Source organism: Triticum dicoccoides, chromosome 2A, assembly GCF_002162155.2.
Source record: "Triticum dicoccoides isolate Atlit2015 ecotype Zavitan chromosome 2A, WEW_v2.0, whole genome shotgun sequence".
NCBI lineage: Eukaryota > Viridiplantae > Streptophyta > Magnoliopsida > Poales > Poaceae > Triticum > Triticum dicoccoides.
Genome location: NC_041382.1, coordinates 260,883,571 through 260,901,054, shown reverse-complemented (window position 1 = coordinate 260,901,054; position 17,484 = coordinate 260,883,571).

The following is a 17,484-nucleotide window of genomic DNA, read 5'->3' as shown; positions in this document are numbered from 1 at the left end:
AGTGGGGGGGTGGCCTTCTCTCCTTTATTTTTTTTTGTCTTTTGTTTTTCTGTTTTATCTTTTGTATTTTCTTTCTTTTATTTATTTTCTGTTCTGTTTTATTTTTCTTATATAATAGTTTATAGTTTTACAAAAAGTGAAACCCATAGCTAAAATAGAGTTACAATTATAACTACTGCCACGAAAGGTTTTATCCCTGAACAAAATAGTTTAGTATTTTATAAAACCCAAAATGCATTTATTTAATTGTTTTACCTACTGTTTTAATCATTTTAGGGTATTAAAACATTTTATAAAAGTGGGGTTTCTTCACCACAATTAACTTTGCATTATTTGGCACAACTCGAATATTTTAGTTTTAAAGTTTGAAAACTTTTACCGTTTGATTTGATTTTGAATTTGAATTTGAATCAATTTCGAACTAACGCGAGATTAGCAATAGTAATTGTGCTGACGTGGCATCATTAACAGTGGTTTACTGTAGCTTAAGTATCCGGGCGTCACATGTGCTTGGGTTGCTGGTGCTGCTACGGGCCAACCAGCTGTCCTCGCACACACAAAAGCGGGTCATGAGGCTTGTCAGGGCTGCCATCGTTTTTAGTTTTTCTTGGCCGAGGTGTCTGGCGAGCCATTCGTCTCGGACGCTGTGTTTAAAAGCTGCTAAGGCTTCAGCGTCGGGACAGTCGATGATTTGGATCTTCTTGGTGAGTAACCTATTCCAAAGCTTTCGGGCGAACTCTCCCGGCTATTGGATTATATGACTTAAATCGTCTGCATCCAGAGGTCGGACATAAGTCCCTTGAAAATTGGCCCGAAAAGCGTCCTCGAGCTCCTCCCAACTTCCTATTGAGTTTTCGGGGAGGCTTTTCAGCCAGTGCCGAGCTGGCCCTTTAAGCTTGAGGGGCAAGTATTTAAGGGCATGGAGATCGTCTCCACGAGCCATATGAATATGGAGGATAAAGTCCTCTATCCAGACTCCCGGTTCTGTGGTCCCGTCGTACACCTCTATGTTCATCGGTTTGAATCCCTCTGGGAATTCGTGATCCAGCACCTCATCAGTGAAACATAAGGGGTATGTGGCACCCCTATATTGGGATGTGCCATGGTGTTCGGACGGTTGCAGTATTCGGTGTTGGTTTTGTACCGTAGCACGCTTCCTAGATCCATAGACGGATCTGGTCGCGCCGGATTTTTGACACAAGTTCTCACCTATATCGTGTGTTGACTTATGCGTGACTTTGTTAGCCGCTCTATCGCATTCAGAAGGTGGTGGATCCGGCCAGTTGGTCGTATCATTCTTCGGCTGTATAGGCTCTAAGGCCTCGTCGTCGAATTCCGGTAATAGCTTGCGCTTTGGATATCTATTTTTATGGTAGCTTCCACCATACTTTGTTACTTTGTTCCACCTACTATTGATCGTATCTTGTGCTACCTTGAGCCTTTGCTTTTGTTTCTTCAGGCTCCTCACTATGCCAATAAGCCTTCTGCGGAGGTTCTCTTGCTCCAAGTGTGTTTCCGGGATGATGTGTGCATCTTTGTCCGGACTGTTTTCTTCCCCAGACGGGGTTTGGTGAGGCTTATCTTTGGTGTCATCGTGTTCGGACGTCGGATCCGTACTATGTTTGCAGTTTGCATCATTATCGTGCTCTTCTAGAGTCGACTAGACTATTATTTCCTCTTGCGCTGTTATCACTGTTTTTGCTATGGCGGGACTTAGAGCGGCATCGCTGACATCGGCGCTTGGGTTGCTTGGAGGGGGCATCCTCTACTATCTCTTTGCCGTTGCCCTCTCTGGGTGTATCCACCATGTATACGTCATGTGATGAAGTGGCGGTCCGACGCCCTGTGGGCGGTGGTTCCTGTTCGTCTCCTGTGTCGTCGTCCATACCGTCGATGTCTTCGGAGTCGAAGTCGAGCATGTCGGTTAGGTCGTCGACAGTGGCTACTAAGTGGGTGGTCGGTGGGCCGCGAATTTCTTCGTCATCCGCGTCCCATTCTAGCCGGACATAGTTCGGCCAAGGTTCTCCTGATAGGGAGAGAGACCTTAATGAATTTAGCACATCTCCGAAGGGAGAGTGCTGAAAGATATCCGCAGAGGTGAACTCCATGATCGGTGCCCAGTCGGATTTGACGGGCATGGATGTGAGCAGCTCAGAGTCCATGGCCGGAGATGAACCGAGTGGTTCGGCGATACGGCTCTCTTAAGGGGTGAAGTCAGTATCTGGCTCTATCGCCACTGAGAGGGCGGCCTCCATGGCGGGGTCTATCCCTCTGCTCTCGGACGACGCGATTTGCTCCGGATTAACAACCGGTGTAGTTGCGGATACGTTCTCCCAAACACTGTCCGACGGCAGAGTTACGTCATGCTCGTCATGACTGTGCGTCTCCGACATGGGCTCGAATCCGTCGAAGATCAAGTCTCCACGGATGTCGGTGGTGTAGTTTAAGTTTCCGAACCTGACCTGATGGCCAGGGGCGTAGCTCTCGATCTGCTCCCGATGGCCAAGCGAATTGGCCCGCAGTGAGAAGCCACCGAATACAAAGATCTGCCCTGGGAGGAAAACCTCGAACTGGACCGCATAGCTAGCGATGATCCAATGAGCCATCAAGCCTTACGGTGACGACACAGTGGAACTCTCAATGAAAGCACCAATGTCGGTGTCAAAACCGGCGGATCTCGGGTAGGGGTCCCGAACTATGCGTCTAAGGCGGATGGTAACAGGAGGCAGGGGACACGATGTTTACCTAGGTTCGGGCCCTCTTGATGGAGGTAATACCCTACTTCCTGCTTGATTGTTCTTGATGATATGAGTAGTACAAGAGGATACCTACCACGAGATCAAAGAGGCTAAACCCTAGAAGCTAGCCTATGGTATGATTGTATGTTGTCCTATGGACTAAAATCCTCAGGTTTATAAAGACACCGGAGGGGGCTAGGGTTACACCAGGTCAGTTACAAAGGAGGAGATATACATATCCGTATTGCCTAGATTGCCTTCCATGCCAAGTAGAGTCCCATCCAGACACGGGACCAAGTCTTCAATCTCGTATCTTCATAGTCCAACAGTCAGGCCAAAGGATATACTCCGGCTGTCCGGAGACCCCCTAATCCAGGACTCCCTCACCGGGAGAGGCCCAAGCTCTTCGCGAGGGGATTTTTCCTTCTCGGCGGCGGAGAACCTCCGTGTCGGTGCCATGGGTGACACGGAACAACAGCGAAGCAAGGAGGAAGAAGGATGAGTAGGAGGAGGGGAGGAAGAGATGGGTGGCGGGGGCTCCGCCCCCCTTCCCATTTATAGCCATGAGGAGGCCAACCATCGGCCTCCACGATCGAAGGTAATAATGACCTTCTTCTGCATGCAACAGGGATTCGTCAAGTTAGGAAGTTGCTGAGGCAGTGTGGGGAAGCGGAGACGCCCACGACCCGTTAAGTGCCATGCGTCAATCAAGACCGCGGGCTGTTAGGGCCCGCGGTGCTCTGCACTTGGCTTTGCCGCGAAGCCAAGCATGAGCGTGCCTTGGGACCAAGAGCTACTGTCGGCGTCCCGGGAATGGGGGTACCCAGACCTGCCTGCCTGCGGCCCAGGGCGTGGCTCCACCAGCGGCCTGGTATGGCCCCTCTTCATCAACCAAGGCTCAAGACCCTCGCGAGGGGCCAAGACTCGTGAGGCAGACGACACAATACGTCCTTAGGGGCAGCCTCACTAGGCTGTCTCGCAAGGAGCGGAGAGATCAAGGCAAGGGGCACCTCGTGAGGTTCCCGTGACGTGAGCCATGACAACCAAGGCCAGGCAGGCGCTAGTGGGCGCAGAGTGCCAGTTTCCTCTTTCGTGCTAAAGAGGCAGGCGCAGGCAAGGAGTCTCGAGGCGTCAGGCAAAGGTTTCCATATCGGTGCAACGAGACCAAGACCACCTGGGCGGCAAGATGGAGGTCACCATGGAGCCCACGACAGCATGACCAGCAGAGCCTTTGGCAGGCGAAGACCACCTTTTGTCAGGATAACTTGGACTTGTTGTCCCCCTTCAAACTGGCCGTTGTGGGATCCCTTCCCGCCTAATATTTGTGGAGAGGACCCGGGCCGCTATAAATGGGGCTAGCTACCACCGTAGCCAGGGAGGCTCATCTAGATACAGATCATTCAGATCATCCCCAACCGCACAAGCTCTTCGAGCTCAAGAACACCTCTCCTCAGGAGGCTGTTCTTCCCTTTTACTTGTTCATCCCCAGCCTACAAGGTAATCCACCACACCACAGTGGAGTAGGGTATTACACCGCAACGGTGGCCCGAACCAGTATAAACCCTCGTGTCCTTTGTTCCTTAGGTTCGGCGAGCTAGGCTTTGAGATCATTGCAAGAGCGTGAGCTAGGGGGAGAGATATTCGTGCGCACCCTAGTGTTCAACCTCAAGGGTTTGCTGGAACCCGTAATCCGACATAATGTAGGCCTGTATTCCGAATATAGTCATACGTGCTTATGGAAAAGAACTTGCATGACATCTTTTTTCCTACCCTCCCGTGACAGTTGGGTCCTAATGCAAACTAAGGGATATTAAGGCCTCCTTTTAATAGAGAACCGGACCAAAGCATTAGCACTTAGTGAATACATGAACTCCTCAAACTACGATAATGACCGGCAATAATCCCAATTATTGTCACCTTGGGGTATGAGGATCATAACTCGTATTAGGTGTCTACAACTTGCAAGATAGGATCAAGAACACAACTATATTCATGAAAACATAATAGGTTCAGATCTGAAATCATGGCACTCGGGCCCTAGTGACAAGCATTAAGCATAGCAAAGTCATAGCAACATTAATATCAGAACATAGTGGATACTAGGGATCAAACCCAAACAAAACTAACTCGATTACATGATAAATCTCATCCAACCCATCACCGTCCAGCAAGCCAAGGATGGAATTACTCACGCACGGCGGTGAGCATCCTGAAATTGGTGATGGAGTAAGGTTGTTGATGATGATGATGATGATGATGATGAAACCCCTCTCTAGAGCCCTGAACGGACTCCAGATCTGCCCTCCCGATGAAGAACAGGAGGTGGTGGCGGCTCCGTGTCGTAAAACGCGATGAATCCTTGTCTCTGATTTTTTCTCCCTAAACGTGAATATATAGAGTTGGAGTTGAGGTCGGTGGAGGTCTAGGGGACCCATAAGGTAGGGGTAAGGGCGCGCCCTCCACCCTTGTGGACAACCTGTGGGTCCCCTCTGGTTGATTCTTTCGTCAATATTTTTTATTTATTCCAAAAAATATTCTCGGTAAATTTTTAGGTCATTCCAAGAACTTCTATTTATGCACAAAAATAACACCAAGGCAATTCTGCTAAAAACAGTGTTAGTCCGGGTTATTTCCATTCAAATCACCCAAATTAGAGTCCAAAACAAGGGCAAAAGAGTTTCGAAAAGTAGATACAATGAAGACGTATCAACTCCCCCAAGCTAAACCATTGCTTGTCCTCAAGTAGTTGATAAACTGAAAGTGATAAAGAAAAACTTTTACAAACTATGTTTGATCTTGTTGCTGCAAATATGTAAAGCCAGCTTTCAGGTTTTTACAACACTTCTTCAAAACAATCATAATATAATATAACAGAATGGTATCTCGCTTGCCCTTTCTGAGACCGCAAAACATAAATGCAGAGCACCCCTGAAGATCAAGGACTGACTAGACATCGTAATTCATGGTAAAAGAGATCCAGTCACAGTTATACTCAACATCAGTTAATAACAATGCATACAAATGACAATGGTGCTCTGTAACTGGTGCTTTTTATAAGAGGATGATGACTTAGTAATAAAAGTAAATAGATAGGCCCTTCGTAGAGGGAAGCAGGGATTTGCAGAGGTGCCAGAGCTCAAGCTTTTGAAACAGAGATGGATAATATTTTGAGCGGTATGCTTTCATTTTCAACATCACAACCATGAGATCTCAGTATCTTCCATGCTAAATACATTATAGGCGGTTCCCAAACAAAATGGTAAAGGTTTTACTCCCCCTCCACCAACAAATGAATTCCATGGCTGGTCTGAAACAACGGGTAACATCCATACAAACAATAGTCCTGGGGGAGTTTTGTTTGAAATTATATTTTGATTTTATCTGAGCATGGATGTGGGCATACCGAATACCAACCACTTTCTCATGAATGACAAGTGAGTCAACACTCATCGTGAGAATAACCCACCTAGCATGGAAGACACTGACAGCCCCCAGTCGCTACATGAGCGACTCAGGCATACGAAACAGATTATTATTTGAAGGTTTAGAGTTTGGCACATGCAAATTTACTTGGAACGGTAGGTAAATACCGCATATAGGTAGGTATGGTGGACTCATATGGAACAACTTTGCGTTTATGGAAGTGGATGCACAAGTAGTATTCCCGCTTAGTACAAGTGAGGGCTAGCAAAAGATTGAGGAGCGGCCAACTAGAGAGCGACAACAGTCATAAACATGCATTGAGATTAACCAACATTGACAGCAAGCATGAGTAGCATATAAATCACAATGAACATAAATATCGTGGAGGCTATGTTGATTTTGTCTCAACTACATGTGTGAACATGTGCCAAGTGAAGCCACTCGAATCATTCAAAGGAGGATACAATCCTATCATACTACATCACAACCATTTTAAAAGCATGTTGGCACGCAAGGTAAACCATTATATACTCCTAGATAATTAAGCATGGCATGAGTAAATGTAATCTCTAATTGTCATTGAAAACATGTTTCATCCATAATGAGCTGAATCAAGAATGATGAACTAATCATACTTACAAAAAATGGGTCGAGTTCGTACCAGCTTTTCTCCATATCAATCATTTCATCATATATCGTCATTATTGCCTTTCACTTGCACGACCGAACGGTGTGAATAATAATAAGACTCCACATGCATTGGACTAAGCTGGAATCTGCAAACATTTTATCCAAAGGAGAGGACAAGGTAATATGGGCTCTTTGTTAGATCAACAACAATGCATATGAGAGCCACTCAACATTTTCATCATGGCCTTCTCCTCTCGACCCAAAGAAGAGAAAAAAGAAATTCAAAGAAACACACTGAAATATTTTTAGAGTTTTTGTTTTTCGGAAGGAAGTAAAACAAGAACGAGAAAAACTATTTACATAGGAAAGCTCCCAACAAGAAAAAGAAGAACGAGAAATCTTTTTTGGTTTTCTTCTACTCATACTAAATAAACATGGAAAGGAAACTAAAAAGATGGTACAACTATTTTTTTTGGATTTTCTCAAAGCTTTTCAAACACACAAGAAGAAAGTGAGAAAATGAAATAAACTAACATGGATAATACAATGAAAAAGTATGAACACCGACAACGGAAATGAGTGTGTGATCATGAATGTAATGTCAGTGAGAAATACGTACTCCCCCAAGCTTAGGCTTTTGGCCTAAGTTGGTCTATGCCCATAGATCAAAGTAACCCTCTCATGGGTGCTGAGGAGGATCCTGGGGGTTCCAGTAGTTAGCAAGCTCCTATGGTGTGTTGTTAGTGCCATGAATTATTAAATATTTAATAAAAAATCACCCTAAATTTTTAGGGAATTTGGAGAACTTTTATTTTCGGGACATTTTTTATTGCACATATAGTTCAGAAAAACAGACGAATAATACTATTTTTACTTTATTTCTTCCAAATAATAGAAAGTAAAAGGTAGGTACAGAAAGTTGTGTTCTCTAGATTCATCCATCTCATGCCCATCAAAAGGAATCCATTAACAAGGTTGATCAAGTCTTATTAACAAACCTCTTCCGAATGACATGAAACCGGAGAACTTTTGAATAACACTAGGTTACCTCAACGGGGATATGCATGTCCCCAAAAATAAGAATGTCATATTTCTTTTTGACAGTAGGAAGAGGGAATTCAAAACCTCCAATAGTAATTGTTGAATTTTTTTCAATAGAATTGATACTATTCACTTCAGGTTGTTTCTTCGGAAGTGTTCCTTATGATTGTTACCATTAACATGAAAAGTGACATTGCCCTTGTTGCAATCCATAACACTCCCTTTAGTGTTCAAAAAGGGTATACCAAGGATGATCGACATACTGTCATCCTCGGGATTATAAAGAATAACAAAGTCCGTTAAGATAGTAACATTTGCAACCACAACAAGCTCATCCTCACAAATACCGATGGGTATACCAGTTGATTTATCAGCCATATGCAAAAGAGATTTCAATAGGTGTCAACTTATTCAATTCAACTCTATGATATAAAGAGAAAGGCATAACACTAACACCGGCTCCCAAATCATATAAAGTAGTTTTAACATAGTTTCTTTTAATGGAGCATGGTATAGTTGGTACTCCTGGGTCTCCTAGTTTCTTTGGTATTCCACCCTTAAAAGTATAATTAGCAAGCATGGTGGAAATTTCAGCCCGCGGTATCTTTCTTTTATTTATACCAATATCCTTTGTATACTCAGCATAATGAGACATTTTCAGAATATCAGTCAAACGAATACGCAAAAAGACAAGTCTAAGCATTTCAACAAAGCGCTCAAAATCCTCATCATCCTTTTTCTTGGATGGTTTAGGAGGAAAGTACATGGGTTTCTAAACCCATGGTTCTCTTTCTTTACCATGTTTCCTTGCAATGAAGTCTCTCTTATCATAACGTTGATTCTTTGATTGTGGATTATCAAAATCAACAGCAGGTTCTATCTCCACATCATTATCATTACTAGGTTGAGTATCAGCATGAACATCATCATTAACATTAGCACTAGGTTCATGCTCATCACCATATTGTGTCTCAGCATCAGAAATAGAAATGTCATTTGGATTCTCAGGTGTATCCATAACAGGTTCACTAGAAGCATGCAAAGTCCTATCAGTTTTCCTTTTCTTTTTATTACTAGGACCAGGTGCATCAGTATTAATTTTCTGAGAATCTTGCTCAATTCTCTTAGGATGACCCTCAGGATACAAAGGTTCCAGGGTCATTTTACCACCTCTAGTCATAACCCTAACAACATTATCATTATTTTTACTATTCAACTCATTGAGCAAATCATCTTGTGCCTTAAGTACTTGTTCTACTTGAGTTTTCACCATGGAAGCGTGCTTACTAATATTGTTAAGATCACTAACAGTTCTACTCATGTAATCACCCAAGCAATCAAGCATGTAAGCATTATGTTTCAATTGTCTACTAACACAAGCATTGAAATTTTCTTGTTTAACAATAAAATAATCAAACCCATGCAAGCATTGACTAGCAGACTTATCATGAGGAATATCACCTTCATCAAATCTATAGAGAGAATTTACCTCTACTACCAATGTCAGGTTATCAAGACCATGTATTTCTTCAATAGGCGGTAAATTCTTAACATCTTCAGCTTTAATACCTTTTTCTTTCATTGATTTCTTTGCCTCTTGCATATCTTCAAGACTAAGAAATATAATACCTATTTTCTTTGGAGTTGGATTAGGAGTTGGTTCAGAAAGTGAACAATCGTTAACATTACTCAATATATTATTCAATAGCAATTCCGCTTGATCAATAGTTTGTTCCTGAAAACACAACGAACACAACTATCTAGGTGGTCCCTAGAAGCATCGGTTAGTCCATTATAAAAGATATAAAGTATTTCATTTTTCTTGAGAGGATAATCACGTAAAGCATTAAGTAATAGGAGAAGCATCCCCCAAGCATGTGGGAGACTCTCTTCTTCAATTTGCACAAAGTTAAATATTTCCTTTAAAGCAGCTTGTTTCTTATGAGCAGCGAAATATTTTTCAGAGAAGTAGTAAATCATATCCTGGGGACTACACACACAACCAGGATCAAGGCAATTAAACCATAACTTAGCAGCACCCTTTAACGAGAAAGGAAACAACTTAAGAATATAGTAATAGAGATTTTTTTCCTCATGAGAAAATAGGTTGGCTATATCATTCAATTTAGTAAGATGTGCCACAGCAGTTTAAGATTCATAACCATGGAAAGGATCAGATTCAACCAAAGTACTTAACTCAGGATCAATAGCGAATTCATAATCCTTATCAGTAACAAAGATAGGTGAAGCAGAACACTTAGAATCATATTGCATTCTAGCATTCAAAGATTTTTCTTTCCATTTGCATAATAATTTCTTAAGATGATCTCTATCCTTACAGGCAAGAAAGTCTCTAGCTACCTCTCCATCCATAACATAACCTTCAAGCATAACTAGAAGTTCATATCTAGGAGAGTTAGTCTTATCAGGAGTTTCAAAGTTTCCAGTTTCAATAATTTCACCAGTTTCAGAAATACCATCATCTTCATCATAATCAATAGGTCATACTCTAGCAAGATGGTCATCAAGTAATTCACCCAGCAGCACATTTTTATCAAGCAAAGTAGTAGCATCATAAGCATCATTCATAGTAGAAGAAGCACCATCAATAACATGTGACATATCATAATCAATGGCAGGTGTAGGTGTCGCAAGCTTACTCAAAATAGAAGGTGAGTAAAGTAAAGAGCTAGATGGCAGTTCCTTATCTCCCCTCATAGTAGACAGAAAAACCTAGGTTCTAGTATCTTTCAAATTCCTCATACTGAGGAACATACATAAATCCTAAGTGACTCAGAGAATAGAGCTATGATCCCCAGCAATGGCGCCAGAAAAAGGTCTTGATAACCCACACATATAGGGGATCGCAACAGTTTTCGAGGGTAGAGTATTCAACCCAAATTAGTGTTCTGACACAAGGGGAGCCAAAGAATATTCTCAAGTATTAGTAGCTGAGTTGTCAATTCAACCACACCTGAAAAGACTTAATATCTGCAGCAAATTATTTAGTAGCGAAGTAGTATGGAAGTAATGGTAACGGTGGCAAAAGTAACAGTAGTAGTTTTGTAGCAATTGTAGTAGTGGTAACGGCAAAGTAACATAGAAAATATCAATATGTGAAAAGCACGTAGGAAATGGATCAATGATTGATAATTATGTTGGATGGCAATCATCATGCAATAGTTATAACCTAGGGTGACACATTGTCGGATTTCGGGTTCCGGCAGACCCTTGAGGTTCGAACACTAGGGTGCACGCGGAGCTTTCCTCTCCTACCTACCCGCACCCCTCCGCCTTGCTAGGATCTAAACTAAGGAAAGAACAACACAAGAGACACAGGGTTTATACTGGTTTGGGCCACCGTTGTGGTGTAATACCCTACTCCAGTGTGTGGTGTGGTGGATTGCCTCTTGGGCTGATGATGATGAACAATACAAGGAAGAACAGCCTCGCGAGGGTCTATTCTTGGCTGGGGCGATGAACTGCTGGGAGGAGCTCAGTCTCCCTTCTCTCTCTCTCTCTCTCTTTCTTTTTGCCCTCGGTCCTCTCTCCCCTGTCTAGCGGGTGGCTGGTCCTATTTATAGGGGCCCTGGTCCTCTTCCCAAATATCGAGCGAGAAGGGAGCCAACAATGGCGGGCTAATTTAAAGGGGACAGCTAGTACTAGCTATCCTGACAAAAGTAGTCTTCGCCTGCGCAAAGCTCTGGTGATGACGCCGTCTTGGGCTCCACGGTGACCTCCGTCTCGTAGTCCTCCTGGTCTTGGTCTCGTTGCACCGAAATGGCAACCTTTGCCTGATGCCTCGGTACTCCGCGGATGCGCTTGCCCCCTTTGCGCCAAAGAGGAAAGGAGGACACTGCGCGGGCTGGCACCCGCCTGGCACCCTCGGTCGTCATGGCTTGCGTCACGGGCACCTCGTGAGGTACCCCGCCTTGATCTCTCCGCCTCCTTGTGAGCCAGCCTGACGAGGCCGTGCCTGAGGAAGCTCCGCGTCATCTGCCCCGCGAGGCTTGGCCCCTCGCGAGGGTCTTGGGTTTGTGTTGGTGAAGATGGGCCGCGTTGGGCCCCCTTTTGAGCCACGCCGCAGGCCGCAGGCAGGCAAGTCTGGGGACCCCCGTTCCCAGAACGCCGACACACATAGCTAGATCCAATTCATCAATATAATGTAGGCATGTATTCTGAATATAGTCATACATGCTTATGGAAAAGAACTTGCATGACATCTTTTGTCCTACCCTCCCGTGGCAGCGGGGTCCTAATGGAAACTAAGGGATATTAAGGCCTCCATTTAATAGAGAACCGGACCAAAGCATTAGCACTTAGTGAATACATGAACTCCTCAAACTACGGTAATCACCGGAAAGAATCCCAATTATTGTCACCTTGGGTTATGCGGATCATAAATCATAATAGGTGTCTAAAACTTCTGAGATAGGATCAAGAACACAAATATATTCATGAAAACAAAATAGGTTCAGATCTGAAATCATGTTACTCGGGCCCTAGTGACAAGTATTAAGCATAGCAAAGTCATAGCAACATCAATCTCAGAACATAGTGGATACTGAAGGAAATATGACCTAGAGGCAATAATAAATTTGTTATTTTATATTTCCTTATATCATGATAAATGTTTATTATTCATGCTAGAATTGTGTTAACTGGAAACTTGATACATGTGTGGATACATAGACAAAACACCGTGTCCCTAGTAAGCCTCTACAAGACTACCTCATTAATCAGAGATGGTTAAGTTTCCTAACCATAGACATGTGTTTCATTTGATGAACGGTGTCGGTGCAACAAACCCTGGGTCTATTGCCCAGACCGTGAACAGGCACAAAGAAAAAAAATAAAGCATCAGCCCAAGTCAGACTACAAGGACCCAAGAGATTTGAAGGACCAACATGCAGATCAGAGGGACCAAAAATGAACCAAGGAAGAAGGATATCGTCAAGAGAAAAGACTCCCTTGCCAGGCAGGCGAGTCCGGCAAGGGGTGAGGTCCCCTCCAGAAGCAGACAACCAGGGCACCCCGGCAGGGTATGCCGGGGCTCGCGGAGGTAGAACCACCTCACCAACCACTCCACCACGACCCACGTCGTCAATTAGTGCGGTGTCGAGCCGCGAAGTGATTAAGTGGAAGCCATTCTCCATATGGCAGCCATTTCCTAAAGAATGAACCCACAGATGACACCCGTCATGGGAAGTGTCAAGAGAACAGGCGCGGAGCTAGCAAGATAGCCCGGCAAGACTTGACGAGCAACCAACAATGTGACGTTAAGCGGTGCATTTAATGCGCCCTGTTAGCCCGTAGAGTTAGGCATGATAGCACTATTTGCCATCTGATCAGTGCATAATGACTACTTTGCCACTGTGGTTAGCCCTTGATCTATAAAAGGAGGCCCATGGCAACCGTAGAAAGGGTTAGAAGGTTGGATAACTCACACCCCCATACGTGCGTAGTCGCTGGTGCCCCAAGGCGACCCCTGCCGGGCAAGTGTACTATGATCTTCACCACATTTTCCACCATCAATCCACCAAAGCAGGAGTAGGGTTTTACACCTCATGGCGGCCCGAACCCGGGTAAATTGCCCGTGTGATCTCTGTCGCGTTGCCCCACGCTCGTCTGCTCTTTGTGCAACGCAAGCCCCTACCAAACCAGCACGGGACCTCTTGGTCCAATAGGTGGCCGTTGTTTCCCACCACATCTTTGGCGCGCCAGGTAAGGGGCTCACTTGCGCGAACCTGAAGGCCTGCGCAGCGCGTCATCTTCACCACCATCTTCATCTTTGATGACGCCATCGACTATGGCATCTAAGAAGAAGATTGGTCCTCCAGCTCATGCATCCACCTCGAAGGCTCCGCCGCCTGCGGCCCCCAACGTTGCCGGGGGGGCGGAAGCGTGCGAGGATGCGGACGCTGCTAGGGAAGTGGTCAGAGCAGGCGGCGCCATCACCACTTCCCCCGCGACCGACGTAGGAGCAGGAGATGCCAAAGGAGAGCCACATAAGCAGCAGCCCAACGGCCACGCTCCCCAAGGTATGGGTGAGGGCGTCACTCCATCTTCGCCCCTCACCCCCACCGACGGGCACAACCACAACAACGACGCTCGCACCGGGCCAAACCTCCGCCCTCCGGCTGCCCCCACCACGGGTGTGGTCGTAGTGTGTGCACCTCCCCCGGGAGAAGCGGACCAAGCCGATGCGCCCGACGGAGCCACTGGCCCTCGACCACTGAGGGAGTCCTGGATTAGGGGGTGTTCGGGTAGCCGGACTATACCTTCGGCCGAACTCCAGGACTATGAAGATACAAGATTGAAGACTTCGTCCCGTGTCCGGATGGGACTTTCCTTGGCGTGGAAGGCAAGCTTGGCGATGCGGATATTCAAGATCTCCTACCATTGTAACCGACTTTGTGTAACCCTAACCCTCTCCGGTGTCTATATAAACCGGAGGGTTTTAGTCCGTAGGACAACTTCATCATACAACAATCATACCATAGGCTAGCTTCTACGGTTTAGCCTCCTTGATCTCGTGGTAGATCTACTCTTGTACTACCCATATCATCAATATTAATCGAGCAGGACGTAGGGTTTTACCTCCGTCAAGAGGGCCCGAACCTGGGTAAAACATTGTGTCCCTTGTCTCTTGTTACCATCTTCCTAGACGCACAGTTCGGGACCCCCTACCCGAGATCCGCCGGTTTTGACACTGACATTGGTGCTTTCATTGAGAGTTCCTCTGTGTCGTCGCTTTTAGGCCCGATGGCTCCTTCGATCATCAACAACCATGCAGTCCAGGGTGAGACTCTTCTCCCCGAACACATCTTCGTCTTCAGCGGCTTCGCACTGCGGGCCAATTCGCTTGGCCACCTTGAGCAGACTGAAAGCTACGCCCCTGGCCATCAGGTCAGGTTTGGAAGCCTAAACTACATGGCCGACATCCGTGGGGACTTGATCTTCGACAGATTCCAGCCACAGCCAAGCGCGCCGCACTGTCTCGATGGGCACGATATAGCTCTGCCGCCGAACAATGCCTTGGAGGTCGCACACGCGTCGGTTACGACCATTGATTCGGAGCCTACTGCGCCGATCGAGGCTCAGCGGTTGAACGCTGCCTCAGGGGCTGCGATCGAGCCGAACTCCAGCCCCGCACTCCGCATGGCCCGTGACTCCGAGGAGCCGGATTCCTCTCCGAACTCTGAGCCCCCCGCGCCCCTGCCGATCAAATCCGATTGGGCACCGATAATGGAGTTCACCGCCGCAGACATCTTTCAGCGCTCGCCCTTCGGCGACATCCTGAATTCGCTAAAGTCTCTCTCTTTATCAGGAGAGCCCTGGCCGGACTACGGTCAGCAAGAATGGCATTCGGATGGTGAAGAAATTCAAAACCCATCCACCACCCACTTCGTAGCCACTGTCGACGACTTAACCGACATGCTCGACTTCGACTCCGAAGACATCGACGGTATGGACGACGATGCAGGAGACAACCAAGAACCAACGCCTATAGGGCATCAGACAGCCACCTCATCTCACAATGTGTACATGGTGGATACCCCTAAAGGAAGCAACAACGAGGAAAACGGGGATGGAAAGAGGGATCGATCTCTCGAAAAACAATCAAAGCGTCGGCGCAAATGCCGACCCAAGCCCCGCCTCGATAAAGACCCAACCATAGAGCAGGATGAGCCGGTAGACGACGAGCATGCCTTAGAGCAACCGTCCCAACAGGACAACCTGGATAGAGAAACCGAACATCCCCCCCAGCGAAAATGGCATTCCGGACGACCCTACGCCGGACAAGCCCACAAAGCAGAAGAACCTCCAAAAACGGCTCGTTGCAATAGCACGCAGCCTGAAAAAGCAGAAGCGGAAGCTAAAAACTATGGAAGATGCACTCAGGATCAGATGGAGCAAAGTAATCAACACCGCGGACAAATACGGCGACAGTTGCCGCACTAAAAGCTGTCCAAAGAGAAAGCTACTGCCTGAATTCGACGAGGAAGCCTGGGAGCTCTCGCATTCCAAAAGTGAGAAAGCCACACGGTCGGATAGACGACCCCATGGCCAGCATAAAGCGGCAAGCAGCGCCGCACTTAAGCCGGCATGCGACCCACCTAAAGATTCGCACCATGGCCCAGCCAGGTCCATTTATAGGCCAAGAAAGCAGCTCTCGTAAGCAATGCAATAAAGCCATTATGAGAATCCGGCACACCCAAATACAGGGGTGCCGCACACCCCCTTTGTTTCACCAATGAGGTCCTGGATTACGAATTTCCAGCGGGATTCAAACCCGTAAACATAGAGGCATATGATGGAACAATAGACCCCGGAGTCTGGATCGAGGATTATATCCTCCACATACATATGGCTAGAGGAGACGACCTCCACGCCATAAAATACTTACCCCTCAAGCTTAAAGGGCCAGCCCGACATTTGCTCAAAAGCCTTCCTGAAAACACAATCGGAAGCTGGGAAGAGCTCGACAACGCTTTCCGAGCAAATTTTCAAGGAACCTATGTCCGCCCTCCGGATGTAGACGATCTTAGTCACATAACACAACAGCCGGAGAGTCAGCTCGGCAATTCTAGAATAGATTTCTTACTAAAAAGAATCAGATAGTCGACTGTCCGACGCTGAAGCCTTAGCGGCTTTCAGGCATAATGTCCGAGACGAATGGCTCGCCAGACACCTCGGCCAAGAAAAGCCAAGAACAATGGCCGCACTAACAAGCCTCATGACCCGCTTTTGCGCAGGAGAGGACAACTGGTTGGCAAGATGCAGCACCAGTGACCCAAGTACATCCGAAACTAGGGATGGAAACGGAAAACCGTGACGCAATAAGGACCGTCGCCGGACTAAGGAAAAAAGTCCGAAGAGCGCGGCGGTTAACGTCGGATTCAATAGCTCACGACAGAATCAGAAAAAGCCGCCCCTCAAAGATAATAGGGACGACCTATCCAACCTAAACAAAATCTTGGATAGGATATGTCAAATACACAGCACTCCCGGAAAGCCTACTAACCATACCCACAGAGATTGTTGGGTTTTCAAACAATCCAGCAGACTCAACGCCGAACACAAGGGGCTCGACACACCAAGCGAAGACGAGGACGAACCCCAAAAGCAGAGTACCAGGAAACAAAAGAATTTTCCACAACAAGTAAAAACAGTAAACTTACTCCACATAACAAAACGTGCGGCGCCCATAAAGGTACGCACCCCACGGCCTATCCCAAAAGAATCCTACCACTGGTTATCAAAACCAATCATCTTCGATCATCTGGATTACTCTAGAAGTATCCGGAACACAGGATGGACTGCCCTGGTACTCGATCCAATAATTGGCGGACTCCAGTTTTCAATGTCCTTATGGACGGTGGCAGCGGACTCAACCTGATATATCAGGACTCAATCCGCCACATGGGGATCGACCCAAAAAGAATTCGCCACAGCAAAACCTCCTTTCAAGGAGTAACACCAGGTCCAGACACCCATTGCATGGGTTTTCTCCGGCTCGAGGTTATTTTCGGCTCTGCCGATAACTTCCGTCGCGAAAAGCTGACTTTCCACATCGTCCCATTCTCAAGTCGCTACCAAGCACTACTGGGACGCGAAGCTTTCGCCCGCTTTAATGCAATACCGCATT